Genomic DNA, 11,396 nt, shown 5'->3' with positions numbered 1-11,396 from the left:
AATGTCGCTCCTTCCGTCAAGCAACTTTACTTTCGGAAATCAGAAAATAATGTTTATCAAGGTATGGTCCATAATATAACAAAGTACGAACATGAATGTTCATTTTGTTCATGAGTTATAAGTGAATAAATCTTGTCATATTTAAACTAAACTCACTTGTAATTTGATACCTATGACGTCATCATGAAGTAACTTCTGTTTCAGGCCGGTTCATACTCAAAGCGAATGCGAACGCTGCGATTTCGCAAAAGGTAAGCACATTTGAACTCAGGCGAATTTTGCAGCGAATGTTTCATGACTCCAAATTCGTTTCGCATTCGTGTGAAGTATTATGGTCGGTTCATACTTCATGCGATGCGAATTTGACGTCACGAAGCATTCGCTACGAAATTCGCCGGAGTTGAAATGTGCTCAACTTTTAAAACTGCCCTGATATTATCTTTTACTCAAAGGATAGATACACTCATTGACATTTATTACCACTCTTTTTCTTAATTATTGCATGTTTTGAGATTTAAGATTAGTGGTGTTTAGTCAACTTTAAACTGTGCATTTAAGCATTCAAAGCCCATGAGGCCACATAACTTAGTGCATTTTTTCTACTTCTCGTTACACAATTTCACTCCTTTTTCATTGACGATTAAACTTGGAGCTTGGACGCTACTTCCTGACTCCCTCGTCGTTCTTTAATAGGAGTTTGGCTGGCTGTCTAATTTTGGTTAGATACACCTTAAGGAGGACAGTACAATGACACTGGGAACACAAATCAGAATGCTTGCAAGACCATGGAATGACTTGACCCACAGGAAGTGTTACATAACTCATTCTTGGGTGTCCTTCACTGTGTTATTAATGGACTTGGTAGACTTCAGAACACAGCCCGAGGAAAAGTAAGCACAGTAGACTCATGAGCATGTATCGTGCTCATGTAACGTGCACTGTAACGTGCTCAATTATCCGCCGAATCCAACAGGGCTGGGAAGCTAGCACGACGGAGAAGTGAGACCGTGACACCGGTAAGGTATCGAAAAACTATACCATCCAGGAGGAGTTTTAATCATGCTTTTACTGTGCTTACTGCTAACGCCCGCCGCACACGCGTACGATAGCTACCCTACGCGCTGAGCAAAAAGCCGTTTGAGCCGTTTGCATAGCACGTAGCTCAACGTGTGCGGTGAATTTTTGCTGAATTTTCTGTCTCGCGAGGTCATGAGGCAAAATAATATCTATCCTGTTGATTTCTTAAATTTGGCCTCGCGAGGCTAAAAACTTTCCGTGAGCGGCCAACCTGCATTGAGCTACGGGCTGAGCTAAAAGATTAAGTAACAATGAAAGCACATTATTCTTGACTGTCGGTCGCGTGATTTAAAAAATGGGGACAAACGCCAACAGGCATTAGAAGATTTGCACAAAAATATCTGAAAATTACGTGTACAGAGTACGTGATTTCATTGGCTATAATCTTTTTAGCCCAGAAGGTACCTCAGTTTGACCGCAAACGGTAAGTTTTTCACCTCGCGTGGTAAAATAATTCAAAAAAAAAATAGATATTTCCCTCACGGCCTCGCGAGCAAACAAATCACCGCACACGGGGATATTTTGTGAACTTCGGGCTGAGCAAACGGCCTAGAATGACTTTTTGCTCAGGACGTAGCTCTCGTGTGCGGCGGACTTTACGGCCTCTATGCCATAAACGGAGGCTGGGTAAGCACAAAATCGGCTGTTAAGCAGCGGATTGCCCATGGGCGGAAAGTACTTTTTGAGCCGTGGCATGAATGGGAGCAATAACGAATGCCACGTGATGTGAGTTCCACCAATCAAATGACAAGGATCTGTATGTCGGTTATATAAAAAACAAATAAGGAATGTTTCGCATTCGTGCAATGGTGATAATCGTTGAAAGATTGAATGTTCCATTCAACTCGGCTTCGCCTCGTTGAATGGAACATTCAATCTTTCAACTCATGAAAATATTCTCACCATTGCACTCATAAACATTATTTGTATACTATTCAATGAAAAGCACTTCACCTTGTCGCTCTGATTAATGGCTCTGGTATATTGCGTAAGTAAAAAGTTCGAGCGTGGCCTGATATTCACTCCGTTAATCTCAGCCGGGGGGGGGGGCGGCCCCCGTAAGATCTCGGCCATTGAGTGACGAACAATTTTGAAACTCGGTACATGCATAGAACAACTCTTCATGAACATACCCAAGAAATTTCATGACTATAGGTCAAAGGGTTTTTGGAATTATGGCTATGTAATTATTCAAATGTACAAATGGTAATTCTGGTCCGTGTACAGCGCAGGAAAATTTTTCGCTGCGCGACAACCCCTTGTCCGATTTTTATATTTTTGGTGTCAAAAGATGCGCAAGGCTCGAGGCTAAAAAGTTATAACAGCTCGGGTCGCGAAAAAAAATTTGTTAAAGGCTATCGCGGAAAAAGTCGAGGGGGGGGGCAGTTTCCGCCCCGGCCCTTTTAGGGTTAACAACTGACGCGTGCGCGTTGTGGCATGTGGCTAACTTTGACAGCAGAAAAAAGTTATTGTCTCCAAAACGATTCATGCAATTCGTGGGTGTAGAGTAGGGTCTACTTCTTTTCTCTTCACTGGCATGTAAATATGGGTCTCAGGCTATATTATGGGCAATGTCTTCCGAGGTTGAGGCCTTGACCAAAACTGAAAGGACAGTCCTCGATTTGATATTCAGTTGTGTTTGACCATGCAATCAGCTCTCACCTTTTTGGGGTGATTTATGTGCGACTTCACGACTTATGGAGACCAACACGTTCTTGTACAACATAAGGACCAATTGTTGCAGTGCTCATTAAACACTGTTCATCTCTTTCATAACCTGAACGAAACCTTAGCCCCTTTTTGACACGATCAATAGCTACTTCTCCTGCACGCCATATTATAGCGTGTAATCAGCGAAAACAATATAAGCGCCGTCACTTAATATAGTTCACGTCTTTAAAAAAGAAATAAAGCAAATCAAACAAGACGTACACTATCTAAATACGATTTATTCGAATTATTTTTTATTTCATGTAGACTAAGGATATGCAATAGGTTGGGCAAGGTGTATCTTCACAATAACTTGCTCGTCGAGGAATATCACACTGTAGCGATTTAAGCATCGTAAAATTATTAAGCATCGTAAAATTATTTGAAAGTTACCAAAACGTTCAAGCGGTTGCAAAAGGTCTATTTGAAAGATGTTAAAATTATGACAAAATTTGTAGCAGGAAATGAAGTTGTTTTATTAAAAAACGCTTGTAACGAATGCTTAGTTGTAACGCAAACAACATCATAGACACGACCTAAACTGCAACATGTCATCTGTTAAGGATTTCCGCTAAGTTGATTTACTATAACGGCTAATGATACCTTTACATGAGGAGTTATTTTGTTGTGATCTAATTCAGCCCTCTTTTGTCAGTTTTATTCGCAGCATGCCTTGTACAAAACACAACTACTTATAATTATGATCTGGAAGAGATTGGCGAAAATCTGTCGAAATATTTCAAGTGTAAACTCAAAGCCAGCGGCGTAGCCAGGGTAATTCTCACACGGGGAAGTGGGGGTAGGGGACTGGATGTTATGTGGGGGCGCCCACTTTCTGTTAAACCATTAACCATGGTGATACACATTTCCAGATTGTTTAGAGGGAGCGTGCCCCCATGCCACGCCACCGTCTACGCCGCTACTCACAACGTTGTACCTAAATTATCGATAAGAACCAAGCTACATTAAACGATCTTTAGTAGGATCCCTTGTGTTTGGGACCATCGAACTGCAGCAATTGAGTAAATGATATCATAAGTCGTCCTATAATTCATGGTCGTCGCAGTGTTTTGTACTTGCGCATGCCCACCTCATCCCCCTGAAGGTACAAGAACATTATTTCCTATATGATGCCTCACACGAAGAGCTGGATCGAGGTCGTAACTACTGCACTCTATCGGCGATTCCCAGAAACGTCGACGAAGTTAAGTAATATTCGAAAATTGTAACCTTCAGTTGTCACATCAAAGTGCATCTTAACTTAAATTTCAACAGGTGGATTATTTATTCATGTCACACAACGTGTTTATCAGAAAACAAAGTAAGTTATAAAAAAAGTTTTGAATGAATTAGCCCTCGGGCGAAACTGGGAATTTTTCTACGATTACAGGAAATTTCGGGAGTACGTTCAAACAAATTATTTTCTTCAAATCAATTCTGTCATACTTGTGGGTATGGTTCACAAAAATACAGCAATGCAATCGTTTCAAAACGTTTCAAAATGGTATTCAGGGAACATTCACTTAAATAGTTGTTTTAGACATTCCCGGCCCCTTCCCGTTAAAAATTGAGTCAAACGTTTTGAATGTTTATCTACGCTCACCTAGACCAATTCGTTTTGATTTCCGAGCGAAACAGTAATTACATTCTAAAAAAGATATATCTATTTTAACTCAACGCCTTGTCATTCTCGTTTGTAAAACATAAATTATGTGGTTGCTTTCTAAAGCGTAGCACATTATAATGAAGCAATTATAATTTATTACAGCAATTACAGGAATGTTCTTTGCATATGAATTTAAAAAGAAAGCGCAAAAAAGAGTAAATTCTAGTCTTATAGGGAAAATACAACATTTGCAAACATCGAAAAATAAAACTACCGAGATGTTACGAAATTCCTTACTAGGATGTTGGTAAATGACAGTCTAAAGCATCCTGTAAAATTATGGCACCTGGTGTGAAGTCATTTTCAAGACACCTGGTGTGAAGTCATTTTGTATACCTTTCCAACAGTGGTCGGCCGACCACCGTTGGAAAAACCCTAACTATTTTTCAACTACTGCTCCATATTTACCATTGTTGTTTTTTCAGTCTAAATGTTGTTTGCTATTGGTTCCATGTTCATGAACGGGTGCAGGCCAGCTAGACTGGTTCCCTTACCTTACAATTTCCGGCATTTTTTGATCAATTTCATCTTTAGTGGAGTCAGGGAACCAGACTACTTGAACATTTTTGTTTTTCTTGGTTTTTCCAGCATTTTCGAACGCAAAACTTCAAACAAGTCAGTGTAACAATATTTGAACTATTATACTAACCCCCAGAATAGTTCGTTTCTGAATATTACAGCAAAAGCCAATGATGTACATTCCCTTTAAGCCTTTACTCGTAGATCGCCAAGCCAAAATATTAAAAGTGACAGCTTTGAGATACATATGTACTCTCTTTTTAACCTTAGACGGTAATTTTACCAATCCATAGATTCGTCTTTCGGGTCGTACTTGGGGCTGTTCTCGGAGTAGAACTGGGCGAAGAATCGGCGATGTTTCGCTATCAGATGATCCTCCTTCACAAACGGGGGGTTACGAACGTACTTCTTGTTGGCCCACACCGGAAGGTCACCCCAAATCTAGCAGAGGAAATCATATTACTATTAATTTCGAGGCAGGCAGTATATATGATGGGGAAGGCATTCCGACTGGCGAACATGTAGCGGGGACGGTGAAGCAAGGCTTGTTTGGGTAGATTAACAGGCAGCAGGATGAAGCAGGCCGGTGTAGAGGTAGGAAGGGTAGCCCGTTCGCTATGAGGTCCGGACAGGACCATGTTTAATTAGTCTTAATAATGCATGTTCATGTATCTGATTCAATTTATACTGGGAACTTGTTGGAGTACAGGGTGAGTCAAAAAACCGAAACCCAAATGTCGGGACAATTGTTTACTGAAGTTCTGCATGTAGTACTTTCAAAATCAAGGATATGAAAGCCCAACTCATAAGCCTCTCTTTTTAGTACAAGAATCATTCAAATCACATGTACTTTTTGAGTTACGGAGTTTTAAAGAGGTTGTGGATTTCTCGAAGACATTTCCGTCATTTTTCGGGTATGTGTAGCCTAAGGTGTGATGAAATAAAAACGACTATTGTGTCTGTCATGCAATTAGTACAAAAGGTACTTTTGAGAGCTGTTTTTCAGGTCCTGTTTCGACCCGAACGTGCAATTTGTGTAAAAGACGTCGTTGGGGGGCAGCAAACAAAACATAGTAAATCGTGACGTAATAAACATGACTCATTTATACTACGCTGCATCGGGAGTCCTGTTTATTAAGTCACGATTTACTATATGTTTTGTTTGCTGCCCCCAACGACGACTTTTACACAAATTGCACTCTCGGGTCGAAAAGGACCTGAAAAACAGCTCTCAAAAGTACCTTTTGTACTCATTTCATGACAGACACAATAGTCGTTTTTATTTCATCACACCGTAGGCTACATATACCCGAAAAATGACGGAAATGTCTTCGAGCATTCCACAACCTCTCTAAACGCAACCACCGTTTTAAAGTTCTGGCCACGGATCACACAAAAGGTGTGTGTTCTTTCAGCAAAACGCCAATTCACACACATCCTTTATTGTTTTCGTGTTGCTGAGAGAACACTGAACTTGTTTGTGATCCGTGGACAGAACCTTAAAACGGCGATTGTGTTTAAAACTCCGTAACTTAAAAAGTACATAAGTGATTTGATTGATTCTTGTACTAAACGAAAGCTTATTAATTTGGCTTTCATACCCTAGATTTTGAAAGTGCTACATGCAGAACTTCACTACAAAAATGGTGCCGACATTTGGGTTTCTTTTTTTTTAATCACCCTGTATATCCTAGGTTGATTTCATCATTTGTTTTTTACTCTGCGGCTCTTCATTCATTTGACTTGTACAACAAGAAGCAAGAGTGGATCAATGTGGCTCCACAATGCTGGTCCTAAAAGAACACATACCAATGGGCCAATGATCTTCTCGCCAAAATGAGACGCAGTGATGACCTGCGTGTGTACTATGGTGATCAAGTGGAAGGGTAGACACGACAGCAGGCCTACGGGAAGTGAATGACAGTACGGGCTGACATGGCTGAGGAGGAGGAGTGGCCATAGGCGCGGTTAATTGGGAGGGGAAGGCGGAATTCTAACCTGGTAGTACTGCTCATACAAGGCCTTCTTGCCAATGTAGAATGAGATGGGTCCTCTCCGGGTATACCCAGTGGTCACAATCCTCTGTCACATGGGGCCAACAGGCGTGACGGTTAAGACCAATTGTAGCTCACCCAGCATGGGACTGTCCATGTGGAAATGGGCGAAGCAGGGTCCTATCTGTCATGATCAATCAATATGCGAAACAGCATTTTATGCCTGTTTCCGATTAATTACCCTGTATAATAATCACACAGTTCGTTCCACAAGTTCCAATAAAAATATAAATATGTACACCAACGGATAACATTTTGGGTCCAGTTTAATTCACGAATATGGCATATTGATTCGTCCTTGTTTCTATCGATTCATCTTACGTGGATGTCGACATTTGGCTTATATTATACAGCAGCTTACAGGTCCTAGTATCCCCCTTTTTATACTTTTTTTCATAAATTTATATTCCCGACATCAGGACTGGTTTTACATTGAGCCTGAAGTGGGAAAGTTCTTTACTCATACCTGCTCGATATGGAAGGTGTTTGCCGGCATGTTGAACAGATTATAAAAATACGGGGGTTTGGTGGACATACGAAGTACAGCCACATGCTTGTCGGTAGGGTGTGGCTCCCAGCTGACGTCGGTAAAGTGGGCCTGACCAACGAAAGCCCTCCTGTCAGGGAAAGGGAAACAAGAAATTTAGTTTACGAAAATCTAAATGGAAATTAAGTTTTAAGTTTTGGAAGTTTTGTCACAGGAGCGAGGCCTCTCGACTTCGCTTGCTCCATCCGCCTCTATCCAAAGACATGGTAACCAGTTTCCTTGTGCTATCGTTGGATAGTCCGACCGCTGCCGTTAGGCTCCTCTTTAACAACTGGTGCCTAGACTACAATCAGACGGCGATATTGTCTTGGAACACTAAAGTTAGCAAATTTGCTAACATGGAAAATGTCTGATATCAGTGAGAAAACCCTGTCTTCCTTTCAGGACGGATGATATAGCGAGTGCCCTTTTAACATCCAACCCCCAATCAAAATGACCTTGCTATATACGCCCTTGAACATTCAGTGTTTTGTGAACTATATTAAACTGCGTTTCGTGAACAAGTTTTCGTGAAAGGGATTAGCGGTCACAAGCGCCTTTGGATAAGGCGGTACATGGTAGGGGCCATGCCAGCGAATAGAAGAATTCCGGGGTGACTCAATAAGAAATAAACCTTGACTAATGGTTTTTTTACACAAGCAATCAAGGTTGATATACCGATGAGATTATGTATTAAAAGAACATAAGAACTCATGTGAAAAAAAATCACTGAAATTAAACCATGCTCCCAATGGTTATGAATGTATTACTAAAGCCATGTTTACAGAATGCCATTTTGAAGCTCTGCGCAGTTCGGTGTCAGTACCAGAGATTTACACACATGCATTCAATTTCAAATGAGATTTTAAGAAACTAACTGAGTTAAGATTAAAATATTATTTTTACTGCCAGATTTGGTTTTGTAATATGAAATTAATCAAGTAGCTTTTTTTCTGCAATGAGAATGATGCTTTTTTTCACTGTTTTCCTTTGGAACTTTTCGTTCATATTTTTTAAAGGGTATTCATCAATGTTTTGGGTGGGGTAAGGGCTAAGCGTCCTTACTCGCAGCTGAGAAGCTGCCGTGCGAAGGACGAGGCTACAACGTGACCGAGCCGAAGGAATGTAAAGCAGCAACGAAGCTACGGGGGGCCGTTGGCGGGGGGGGGGCTCACTCCCCCCATAAAAAGTTGACGCCCCAGGTGCCCCCCCCCCCCACTGGAAATTGACATCCCGAGAAAAGCACAGCCGTATGAGTTACCATGATTAGCTGGAAGAAAATGAGTCCCCTTTTCCGCGATTTTTTCCGTTTTATGTAGCCAAATTCCCATATTTTCCCATTTGACCCGTTCTATGTATTAGATAAGTTTGATTATGTTCCGGCAATAAAAAAAAATAAACAAATCTCAGTGTGTTGGGTGATTACCCTGTAAGTGAACCCCTAAGTTAAAAGAAAGTTGGCATTGGATACTTCGCACAATGTTTGCATTGGTAAATTTCATGCTAAAAAGCTTTGTTAATATACACCTTTTTTCCGCGTATCCAATATGGGAACGTCTCCGACCTTCCGACATCTCTTCAAATCCCTCACTCGTTTCTCAGCCGATTTGCCGTCGGCTGGGCCGTCCACTAAATACGTATATTTGGTCTCATCGCAGTAGAGTGCCAAGGGCTCAGTCACCGCCTTGTACAGCTGAACAGCCAAGTAAGTCAGCACGGCAGCAAGTCCGTAGACAAGAAGAAACTTGAAGCCAGAACTGTGGACGACTTGGTTGATTTTCTCAGAAACAACCTCAGCTGAAATGTTGGCATTCTGCACGTGATTAGCGAGCTGCTTAGCTGAATCTTCAATGATCGAAGGACGGGTGACGAAACCTGCCAGGAAGACCGGCAGGATGAAGGATAAAACTCCAGCTTTTGAGACGGCCATATCTAACTGAACCTAGAGGTATCAAACATGGTATGGGTATACGGCAGTGTCTGATTTAAGGTGAGCGTTATAATGAGTGGCCACCTCAGTTATCTTTGATCGTTAATGGGACCAACAAACTTTAGGCCAGACAAAAATTGACTATTGTTTCTCATCTTGCCACGCATCGATTTCGATACTTTAGGTTTTAGTTGTACTGGCTTCTGTGAATATAGGCTTCACAGATATGTTTGCCGTACGGAGTCATTAAAAAGACCACTATAAAATTGTGAAAGCACGACAGCTTATGAACATCAGGCAGGCTTCTAGCGCACTTTGAAGAGTACGTATTTCATCGACCTTAACCCTAAAAGGGCCAGAGGGCGGAATCCGCACCCCCACCCCGTTCAATTTTTCCCGCGATACCTTTGCAAAAAAATGCCCCAACCCAAGCTTTCCTGACTTTTAAGCCTCGAGTCTTGAGCATCTTTTGATACCAAAAACATAAATTCCGAGCATGGGTAAGCGCGTAGCGAAAATAATTACGGGCGCTATACGCGCCGCAAAAACTGAATCTCCCCATAATGTACACAAGCAGAATTACCATTGGTGCATATGAATAATTAATTAGCCATAATTCCAAAACCCTTTAACCTGTAGTCATGAAATTTCTTGGGTATGTTCATGTTAAGTTGTTCTATGCATTCACCGAGTTTCATAATTGTTCGTCACTCGATGGCCGAGATCTGAGGGGGTTAGGGGGTTGGTCAATTACTACCCTCTACGCACGTAGGTCACTTGCTAATGCATATTTATTTAACAGTTTTGGTACCGAGTTGGTGGGTGCCGAGTGGACAAGGTGCCGAAATGACCGGTTACAGTACAGTGGAGCCCTACCTTGACATTATTTTAAAAATATGGGCTTGTAAGCAGATGTTCCCTGCGGCTTTGGTTGTGCTTATGGCTTTCAGCAGGGGGGGGGGGGGGGAGTGTTTTAACTTTTATTTTGTTCGGAGTCAACATTTATTGAGATAATTTCATCGAGACTTACATAATACATTTTAATGTTTTGATTTGAGATGTACATTGCCGATGAAATAGCAACGCAAAATGGTGATTAGGCGACTTTTTTCCGAGCTGCATACATACGTCTCGCGTGGACGGACCATTTATAATGGTACCGATAAATGAATAGTCTGAGTATCTTCCGTTTTTCAATGGAGCCCTCTCCGTAATCAACGTGTGATACATTTATGTGATCAAGCAAATGCTTAAGCGTAAAGCTGTAAAGTTGTGACGTCATTTCGATTAGAAACGTGGATTAAGCTGTTGATTGGTTAATTTGACTGCTATGTTTTTGTAATACTACAGCGGGTTATACCCGCTAAATGGTCAGAATCTTGAGACCAAGACGCAGTCTTGTTTTGCATAATTAATCGCCGAATCTGCTCGCATATCATAGACCCTTGCTGTGCAAGGGGGTATCCCATAGACTAGTAACTGGGGTGCTAGAACTCCTTTGATTAGGTGTCGTCCAACGGGTCACAGAAGACTCGATATCATAGGCGCCCGCTGAATGGTCAGAATCTCGAGTTCAAGACACAGTCAAGTTACATAAATCGCCGAATCTGCTTGCATATCATAGACCCTTGCAAGGGAATATTCCACAGACTAATAATGAGGCGAGCTAGGCCTTTTTTTTATCCAATGAGTGCCCTCCCCCTCTTTTTTGTTTAACAAGTGACCTTGTTTTGAGGGGTTATTTTAAGTGTCATTTGGGGGTTAAAAAAGTGCCCTTTTTTGTACCAGTGGCCGTTACGAGTGACGGTTTAATCCACGCTATAGCGTGCAAATTTACGTGGAAACTAATTTAATCATTATTTGTTTTCCCAAAAACAAATCTCTACAACTAGCATTGTTCTAAACTATTTCCAG

At 41.4% G+C, this 11,396-nt stretch overlaps 1 pseudogene; it reads right to left on the bottom strand.

Moving 5' to 3' along the window:
* Positions 1–5,234: 5,234 nt before the first annotated feature.
* Positions 5,235–9,482, bottom strand: LOC119731382 (annotated as a pseudogene).
* Between the last annotated feature and the right edge of the window lie 1,914 nt (positions 9,483–11,396).

This window comes from Patiria miniata, unplaced genomic scaffold (assembly GCF_015706575.1).
Source record: "Patiria miniata isolate m_02_andy unplaced genomic scaffold, ASM1570657v1 HiC_scaffold_23, whole genome shotgun sequence".
In the NCBI taxonomy this organism is placed as follows: Eukaryota; Metazoa; Echinodermata; class Asteroidea; order Valvatida; family Asterinidae; genus Patiria; species Patiria miniata.
The sequence above is the reverse complement of the archived record's forward strand: the minus strand, read 5'-3'. Positions and strand labels throughout refer to the sequence as shown.